The following is a 10,803-nucleotide window of genomic DNA, read 5'->3' as shown; positions in this document are numbered from 1 at the left end:
AACTAGACAGGATATATGGACAGGGGTATTGTTGTGTACCTAGATAGTATATATGGACAGGGGTATTGTTGTGTATCTAGACAGGATATATGGACAGGGGTATTGTTGTGTACCTAGACAGGATATATGGACAGGTTGTGTATCTAGACAGTATATATGAACAGGGGTATTGTTGTGTATCTAGACAGGATATATGGACAGGGGTATTGTTGTGTACCTAGACAGGATATATGGACAGGGGTATTGTTGTGTATCTAGACAGGATATATGGACAGGGTTATTGTTGTGTACCTAGACAGGATATATGGACAGGTTGTGTATCTAGACAGTATATATGAACAGGGGTATTGTTGTGCAACTAGACAGGATATATGGACAGGGGTATTGTTGTGTACCTAGACAGGATATATGGACAGGTTGTGTATCTAGACAGTATATATGAACAGGGGTATTGTTGTGCACCTAGACAGGATATATGGACAGGGGTATTGTTGTGTACCTAGACAGGATACATGGACAGGGGTATTGTTGTGTACCTAGACAGGATATATGAACCGTGGTATTGTTGTGTATCTAGACAGGATATATGGACAGGGGTATTGTTGTGTATCTAGACAGGATATATGGACAGGTTGTGTACCTAGACAGGATATATGGACAGGGGTATTGTTGTGTATCTAGACAGGATATATGGACAGGTTGTGTATCTAGACAGGATATATGGACAGGTTGTGTATCTAGACAGGATATATGAACAGTGGTATTGTTGTGTACCTAGACAGGATATATGGACAGGTTGTGTATCTAGACAGGATATATGGACAGGTTGTGTACCTAGACAGGATATATGGACAGGGGTATTGTTGTGTATCTAGACAGGATATATGGACAGGTTGTGTATCTAGACAGGATATATGGACAAATTGTGTATCTAGACAGGATATATGGACAGGGGTATTGTTGTGTACCTAGACAGGATATATGGACAGGTTGTGTATCTAGACAGGATATATGGACAGGGGTATTATTGTGTATCTAGACAGGATATATGGACAGGTTGTGTATCTAGACAGGAAATATGGACAGGTTGTGTATCTAGACAGGATATATGGACAAGTTGTGCAACTAGACAGGATATATGGACAGGGGTATTGTTGTGTACCTAGATAGTATATATGGACAGGGGTATTGTTGTGTATCTAGACAGGATATATGGACAGGGGTATTGTTGTGTACCTAGACAGGATATATGGACAGGTTGTGTATCTAGACAGTATATATGAACAGGGGTATTGTTGTGCACCTAGACAGGATTTATGGACAGGGGTATTGTTGTGTACCTAGACAGGATACATGGACAGGGGTATTGTTGTGTATCTAGACAGGATATATGGACAGGGGTATTGTTGTGTACCTAGACAGGATATATGGACAGGGGTATTGTTGTGTATCTAGACAGGATATATGGACAGGGTTATTGTTGTGTACCTAGACAGGATATATGGACAGGTTGTGTATCTAGACAGTATATATGAACAGGGGTATTGTTGTGCACCTAGACAGGATATATGGACAGGGGTATTGTTGTGTACCTAGACAGGATATATGGACAGGTTGTGTATATAGACAGTATATATGAACAGGGGTATTGTTGTGCACCTAGACAGGATATATGGACAGGGGTATTGTTGTGTACCTAGACAGGATACATGGACAGGGGTATTGTTGTGTATCTAGACAGGATATATGGACAGGGGTATTGTTGTGTACCTAGACAGGATATATGGACAGGGGTATTGTTGTGTATCTAGACAGGATATATGGACAGGGTTATTGTTGTGTACCTAGACAGGATATATGGACAGGGGTATTGTTGTGTACCTAGACAGGATATATGGACAGGGGTATTGTTGTGTACCTAGACAGGATATATGGACAGGGGTATTGTTGTGTACCTAGACAGGATATATGGACAGGGGTATTGTTGTGTATCTAGACAGGATATATGGACAGGGGTATTGTTGTGTACCTAGACAGGATATATGGACAGGGGTATTGTTGTGTACCTAGACAGGATATATGGACAGGGGTATTGTTGTGTACCTAGACAGGATATATGGACAGGGGTATTGTTGTGTATCTAGACAGGATATATGGACAGGTTGTGTATCTAGACAGGATATATGGACAGGGGTATTGTTGTGTACCTAGACAGGATATATGGACAGGGGTATTGTTGTGTACCTAGACAGGATATATGGACAGGGGTATTGTCGTGTATCTAGACAGGATATATGGACAGGTTGTGTACCTAGACAGGATATATGGACAGGTTGTGGATCTAGACAGGATATATGGACAGGGGTATTGTTGTGTATCTAGACATGATATATGGACAGGGGTATTGTTGTGTACCTAGACAGGATATATGGACAGGTTGTGTATCTAGACAGGATATATGGACAGTGGTATTGTTGTGTACCTAGACAGGATATATGGACAGGGGTATTGTTGTGTACCTAGACAGGATATATGGACAGGTTGTGTATCTAGACAGTATATATGAACAGGGGTATTGTTGTGTATCTAGACAGGATATATGAACAGTGGTATTGTTGTGTATCTAGACAGGATATATGGACAGTGGTATTGTTGTGTACCTAGACAGGATATATGGACAGTGGTATTGTTGTGTACCTAGACAGGATATATGGACAGGGGTATTGTTGTGTACCTAGACAGGATATATGGACAGTGGTATTGTTGTGTACCTAGACAGGATATATGAACAGTGGTATTGTTGTGTATCTAGACAGGATATATGGACAGTGGTATTGTTGTGTACCTAGACAGGATATATGGACAGGTTGTGTACCTAGAAAGGATATATGGACAGGGGTATTGTTGTGTACCTAGACAGGATATATGGACAGGTTGTGTATCTAGACAGGATATATGGACAGGTTGTGTACCTAGACAGGATATATGGACGGGGGGGATTGTTGTGTATCTAGACAGGATATATGAACAGTGGTATTGTTGTGTATCTAGACAGGACAATGAGACTAACCCAAAAACAGAGGAGTCACTGGTGTTTTCTGAGAGAACTGTCACATGATGTCATACCCTGACCTTAGTATTCTTTGTTTTCCTTGTTATTTTGGTTAGGTCAGGGTGTGACATGGGTGATGTCAGTGTTTTAGATTGTCTAGGGGTTTTGTATGTTTATGGGGCTGTGGCCTATCCAGGTAAATTGTGTGTCTATAGTTGCCTAGATTGGGTCTCAATTAGAGGCAGCTGTCTATTGTTGTCTCTGATTGGGAACAATAGCAATATTCTGTGGGTACTTTGTGCGTGATTATCTAGCCTGTTAATAGCCATGTTATGACCTGGTACTTCCTGTATATAACCATGTTATTACCTGATACTCCCTGTATATAACCATGTTATTACCTGGTACTCCCTGTATATAACCATGTTATTACCTGGTACTACTTGTATATAGCCATGTTATTACCTCCCTGTATATAGCCATGTTATTACCTGGTACTTCCTGTATATAGCCATGTTATTACCTGGTACTCCCTCTATATAGTCATGTTATTACCTGGTACTCCCTGTATATAGCCATGTTATTACCTGGTACTCCCTGTATATAGCCATGTTATTACCTCCCTGTATATAACCATGTTATTACCTGGTACTCCCTGTATATAACCATGGTATTACCTGGTACTCCCTGTATATAACCATGTTATTACCTGGTACTCCCTGTATATAACCATGTTATTACCTGGTACACCCTGTATATAACCATGTTATTACCTGGTACTCTCTGTATATAACAATGTTATTACCTGGTACTCCCTGTATATAACCATGTTATTACCTGGTACTCCCTGTATATAACCGTGTTATTACCTCCCTGTATATAGCCATGTTATTACCTCCCTGTATATAGCCATGTTATTACCTGGTACTCCCTGTATATAACCATGTTATGACCTGGTACTTCCTGTATATAACCATGTTATTACCTGATACTCCCTGTATATAACCATGTTATTACCTGGTACTCCCTGTATATAACCATGTTATTACCTGGTACTCCCTGTATATAACCATGTTATTACCTGGTACTCTCTGTATATGACAATGTTATTACCTGGTACTCCCTGTATATAACCATGTTATTACCTGGTACTCCCTGTATATAACCATGTTATTACCTCCCTGTATATAGTCATGTTATTATCTGGTACTTCCTGTATATAACCATGTTATTACCTGGTACTTCCTGTACATAACCATGTTATTACCTGGTACTCCCTGTATATAGCCATGTTATTACCTGGTACTCCCTGTATATAACCATGTTATTACCTGGTACTCCCTGTATATAACCATGTTATTACCTGGTACTTCCTGTATATAACCATGTTATTACCTCCCTGTATATAACCATGTTATTACCTTGTACTCCCTGTATATAACCATGTTATTACCTGGCACTTCCTGTATATAACCATGTTATTACCTGGTACTTCCTGTATATAACCATGTTATTACCTGGTACTCCCTGTATATAACCATGTTATTACCTGGTACTCCCTGTATATAACCATGTTATTACCTGGTACTCCCTGTATATAACCATGTTATGACCTGGTACTTCCTGTATATAACCATGTTATTACCTCCCTGTATGTAACCATGTTATTACCTGGTACTCCCTGTATATAACCATGTTATTACCTGGTACTCTCTGTATATAACAATGTTATTACCTGGTACTCCCTGTATATAACCATGTTATTACCTGGTACTCCCTGTATATAGCCATGTTATTGCCTGGTACTCCCTGTATATAACCATGTTATTACCTGGTACTTCCTGTATATAACCATGTTATTACCTGGTACTCCCTGTATATAACCATGGTATTACCTGGTACTCCCTGTATATAACCATGTTATTACCTGGTACTTCCTGTACATAACCATGTTATTACCTGGTACTCCCTGTATATAACCATGTTATTACCTGGTACTCCCTGTATATAACCATGTTATTACCTGGTACTCCCTGTATATAACCATGTTATTACCTGGTACTCCCTGTATATAACCATGTTATGACCTGGTACTTCCTGTATATAACCATGTTATTACCTCCCTGTATATAACCATGTTATTACCTGGTACTCCCTGTATATAACCATGTTATTACCTGGTACTCTCTGTATATAACAATGTTATTACCTGGTACTCCCTGTATATAACCATGTTATTACCTGGTACTTCCTGTATATAACCATGTTATTGCCTGGTACTCCCTGTATATAACCATGTTATTACCTGGTACTTCCTGTATATAACCATGTTATTACCTGGTACTCCCTGTATATAACCATGTTATTACCTGGTACTCCCTGTATATAACCATGTTATTACCTGGTACTTCCTGTACATAACCATGTTATTACCTGGTACTCCCTGTATATAACCATGTTATTGCCTGGTACTCCCTGTATATAACCATGTTATTACCTGGTACTTCCTGTATATAACCATGTTATTACCTGGTACTTCCTGTATATAACCATGTTATTACCTGGTACTCCCTGTATATAACCATGTTATTACCTGGTACTCCCTGTATATAACCATGTTATTACCTGGTACTCCCTGTATATAACCATGTTATTACCTGGTACTTCCTGTATATAACCATGTTATTACCTGGTACTTCCTGTATATAACCATGTTATTACCTGGTACTTCCTGTATATAACCATGTTATTACCTGGTACTTCCTGTATGTAGCCATGTTATTGTTATTTTATTGTGTTACTATTTCCTTTATTTTTGTCTTACTTTTTAACTCTGCATTGTTTGGAAAGTAAGTAAGCATTTGATTGTATATAAAAAAGAGTGAGAGTGAGTCCATGCCACTTATTAGGTAATTTGTTAACCAGACTTGTACTCCTGAACTTATTATAGGTTACCATAGCAAAGGGGTTGAACTCTTATTGACTCAAGACATTGTAGTTTTAAATTTTTAATGACTTTGTTGTTTTTTTGTTTTTTTTACATAATTCCACTTTGACATTATGGGAAATTGTGCGTCTCAATTTCATCCATTTTAAATTCAGGTTAAAACACAACAAAATGTGGAAAACGTAAAGGGATGTGAATACCTTCTGGAGGCACTTGTACAAAATCCCCCAGCAGCCCGAGCAGCTCTGGGGTCCGTTCACCTCTCCCCCTGCATCTCGTGTTTTTTGGTCTTCAACACTGCCGTTTTTGCCTGCCACAACAGGTAGTTTACTAGGCCGTCCCTTCGCCATGTCATGTCATGTGACCAACCACTGACTGTAGTCATGTGACTCACCCTGCCAGTCATGTGACCAACCACTGACTGTAGTTATGTGCTTCGAAAGCCCACCTAAGGGATTTAACAGCTCCAGTTTGTTCAGAACCACCATTCTCTCCATCTCGGCCCAAGAGTATTGTTCATATATAAACAACACATTGACTCCCATGTGACTCTCCCTGCCAGTCATGTGGCTCTCCTTCCCAGTCATGTGGCTCTCCCTGCCAGTCATGTGACTCTCCCTGCCAGTCATGTGACTCTCCCTGCCAGTCATGTGGCTCTCCCTGCCAGTCATGTGACTCTCCCTGTCAGTCATGTGACTCTCCCTGCCAGTCATGTGACTCTCCCTGCCAGTCATGTGGCTCTCCCTGCCAGTCATGTGACTCTCCCTGCCAGTCATGTGACTCTCCTTGCCAGTCATGTGGCTCTCCCTGCCAGTCATGTGGCTCTCCCTGCCAGTCATGTGACTCTCCCTGCCAGTCATGTGGCTCTCACTGCAAGTCAGCGTTCACTTCATCCTAAATGGCAAAATAATTACTATGTATTTCACGACTTTGACCAGCCTACTGGGCCCCCAATACTGTATCTAGACCACTACTAAACTAACACCAGCTAAACGAACAACACAGCACCAACTAAACTAACACCACCATCTAAACTAACACCACCAGCTGAACTAACACCATCATCTAAACTAACACCACCAGCAGCTAAACTAACACCACCATCATCTAAACTAACACCACCACCAGCTAAACTAACACCACCAGCTAAACTAACACCACCAGCAGCTAAACTAACACCACCATCATCTAAACTAACACCACCACCAGCTAAACTAACACCACCAGCTAAACTAACAACACCACCAGCTAAACTAACACCACCAAATAAACTAACACCACCAGCTAAACTAACACCACTAGCTTTACTAACACCACCAGCTAAACTAACACCACCAGCTAAACTACACCACCAACTAAACACCACCAGCTAAACTAACACCACCAGCTAAACTAACACCACCAGCTAAATTAACACCACCAGCTTTACTAACACCACCGACTAAACTAACACCACCAGCTAAATTAACACCACTACTAAACTAACACCACCAGCTTTACTAACACCACCAGCTAAACTAACACCACCAGCTAAACTACACCACCAACTAAACACAACCAGCTAAACTAACACCACCAGCTGAACTAACAGCATCATCTAAACTAACACCACCAGCAGCTAAACTAACACCACCATTCTAAACTAACACCACCACCAGCTAAACTAACACCACCAGCTAAACTAACACCACCAGCTAAACTAACACCACCACCAGCTAAACTAACACCACCATCTAAACTAACACCACCAGCTAAACTAACACCACCACCAGCTAAACTAACACCACCAGCTAAACTAACACCACCATCTAAACTAACACCACCAGCTAAACTAACACCACCAGCTTTACTAACAGCACCATCTAAACTAACACCACCAGCTAAACTAACACCACCAGCTTTACTAACACCACCAGCTAAACTAACACCACCAGCTTTACTAACACCACCAGCTAAACTAACACCACCAGCTAAACTAACACCACCAACTAAACTAACATCGCCAGCGAAACTAACACCACCAGCTAAACTAACATCACCAGCTTTACTAACAGCACCAACTAAACTAACACCACCAGCCAAACTAACACCACCAGCCAAACTAACACCACCACCTAAACTAACACCAACAGCTAAACTAACACCACCTAAACTAACACAACCAGCTAAACTAACACCAGCCGAACTAACACCATCATCTAAACTAACACCACCAGCAGCTAAACTCACACCACCATCATCTAAACTAACACCACCACCAGCTAAACGAACACCACCACCAGCTAAACTAACACCACCAGCTAAACTAACACCAGCTAAACTAACACCAAAAGCTAAACTAACACCACCATCTAAACTAACACCACCATCTAAACTAACACCACCAGCTAAACTAACACCACCAGCTAAACTAACACCACCATCTAAACTAACACCACCATCTAAACTAACACCACCAGCTAAACTAACACCACCAGCTAAACTAACACCACCATCTAAACTAACACCACCAGCTAAACTAACACCACCAGCTAAACTAACACCACCTAAACTAACACCACTACTAAACTAACACCACCAGCTAAACTAACACCAGCTAAACTATCACCACCAGCTAAACTAACACCACCAGCTAAACTAACACCACCAGCTAAACTAACACCACCAGCTTTACTAACACCACCAGCTAAACTAACACCACCAGCTAAACTAACACCACCAGCTAAACTAACACCACCAGCTAAACTCTAAACTAACACCAGCTAAACTAACACCACCAGCTTGACTAACACCACCTAAATTAACACCACTACTAAATTAACACCACCAGCTAAACTAACACCACCACCTAAACTAACACCACCAGCTAAACTAACACCAGCTAAACTAACACCACCAGCTAAACTAACACCACCATCTAAACTAACACCACCAGCTAAACTAACACCACCAGCTTTACTAACACCACCAGCTAAACTAACACCACCAGCTAAACTAACACCAGCTAAACTAACACCGCCAGTTAAACTAACACCACCAGCTTGACTAACACCACCTAAATTAACACCACTACTAAATGAACAGCTAAACTAACACCAGCTAAACTAACACCCCCAGCTCATCCAGTATAAGAGCAGAGGTCTTTAACAGTCAATATTTTCAGACCCTTGACTGCAGTGGAGCGGAGCAGAGGGATTTGTCCCTGACACCATTGCTGACGCCTCCGCAGAGAAAATACAAGGCTTGTTAAAGTCACAGTGGAAACTTTCTTTACATGGCCTATAGCAGGCTGCTGATATATGAACCTGGAGATGGTCAGCTCTAGCCTGGTCCCAGATCTGTTTGTGCTATTATACCATGTTTGGTATGACAAGGAGTGGCAAGGATTGGAATGATAACAAAAACATTATGGTATCCAGTGTGAGTCAGCTTTGAGTGGATGGGTGTTTGGATTACAGTTGTCGTTGGGGGGGGGGGGTATTGGGTAGCTTGATCAGACCCATTTCTGGAGGACATTAGGGTTCCCATCCTAGTGTCACCTCAACGAACAACATAGTCCTCATTATATTTAGACAGCTGTTGAACACAGGCCTCTAATCTTCTGTCTTCCCGTACACTGTGTCATCGTTTACCATAAATACTCTCTGTTCACCCAGCTGTTTCCCCTACCCAACTGTTTCCCTACCCAACTGTTTCCCTACCCAACTGTTTCCCTACCCAACTGTTTCCCTACCCAACTGTTTCCCTACCCAACTGTTTCCCTACCCAACTGTTTCCTTACCCAACTGTTTCACTACCTAAATGTTTCCCTACCCAACTGTTCCCCTACCCAACTGTTTCCCTACCCAACTGTTTCCTACCCAACTGTTTCCCTACCCAACTGTTTCCCTACCCAACTGTTCCCGTACCCAACTGTTTCACTACCCAACTGTTTCCCTACCCAACTGTTTCCCTACCCAACTGTTCCCCTACCCAACTGTCTCCCTACCCAACTGTTTCCCTACCCAACTGTTTCACTACTCAACTGTTTCACTACCCAACTGTTTCCCTACCCAACTGTTTCCCTACCCAACTGTTTCCCTACCCAACTGTTTCCCTACCCAACTGTTTCCCTACCCAACTGTTTCCTTACCCAACTGTTTCACTACCTAAATGTTTCCCTACCCAACTGTTCCCCTACCCAACTGTTTCCCTACCCAACTGTTTCCTACCCAACTGTTTCCCTACCCAACTGTTTCCCTACCCAACTGTTCCCGTACCCAACTGTTTCACTAGCCAACTATTTCCCTACCCAACTGTTCCCCTACCCAACTGTTTCCCTACCCAACTGTTTCCTACCCAACTGTTTCCCTACCCAACTGTTTCACTACCCAACTGTTTCACTACCCAACTGTTTCCCTACCCAACTGTCTCCCTACCCAACTGTTTCCCTACCCAACTGTTTCCCTACCCAACTGTTTCCCTAGCCAACTGTTTCCCTACCAAACTGATTCACTACCCAACTGTTTCTCTACCCAACTTTCTCCCTACCCAACTGTTTCCCTACCCAACTGTTTCCCTACCCAACTGTCTCCCTACCCAACTGTTTCCTTACCTAACTGTTCCCCTACCTAGCTGTTCCGCTATTTAATATACTAAAATAGACAGCAAGACCCACTAATTTATAAAATAAACTGGACGACAAGATCCACTAATTAACAAACTAGACTAGACTACAAGATCCACTAATTAACAAACTAAACTAGAATACAAGACCCACTAATTAACTAAATAAACTAGAATACAAGACCCACTAATTAACTAA

The sequence above is a fragment of the Oncorhynchus mykiss genome, chromosome 15, assembly GCF_057628025.1.
Source record: "Oncorhynchus mykiss isolate SJ-2025 chromosome 15, ASM5762802v1, whole genome shotgun sequence".
Lineage (NCBI taxonomy): Eukaryota > Metazoa > Chordata > Actinopteri > Salmoniformes > Salmonidae > Oncorhynchus > Oncorhynchus mykiss.
Note: the sequence above shows the minus strand (reverse complement) of the source record.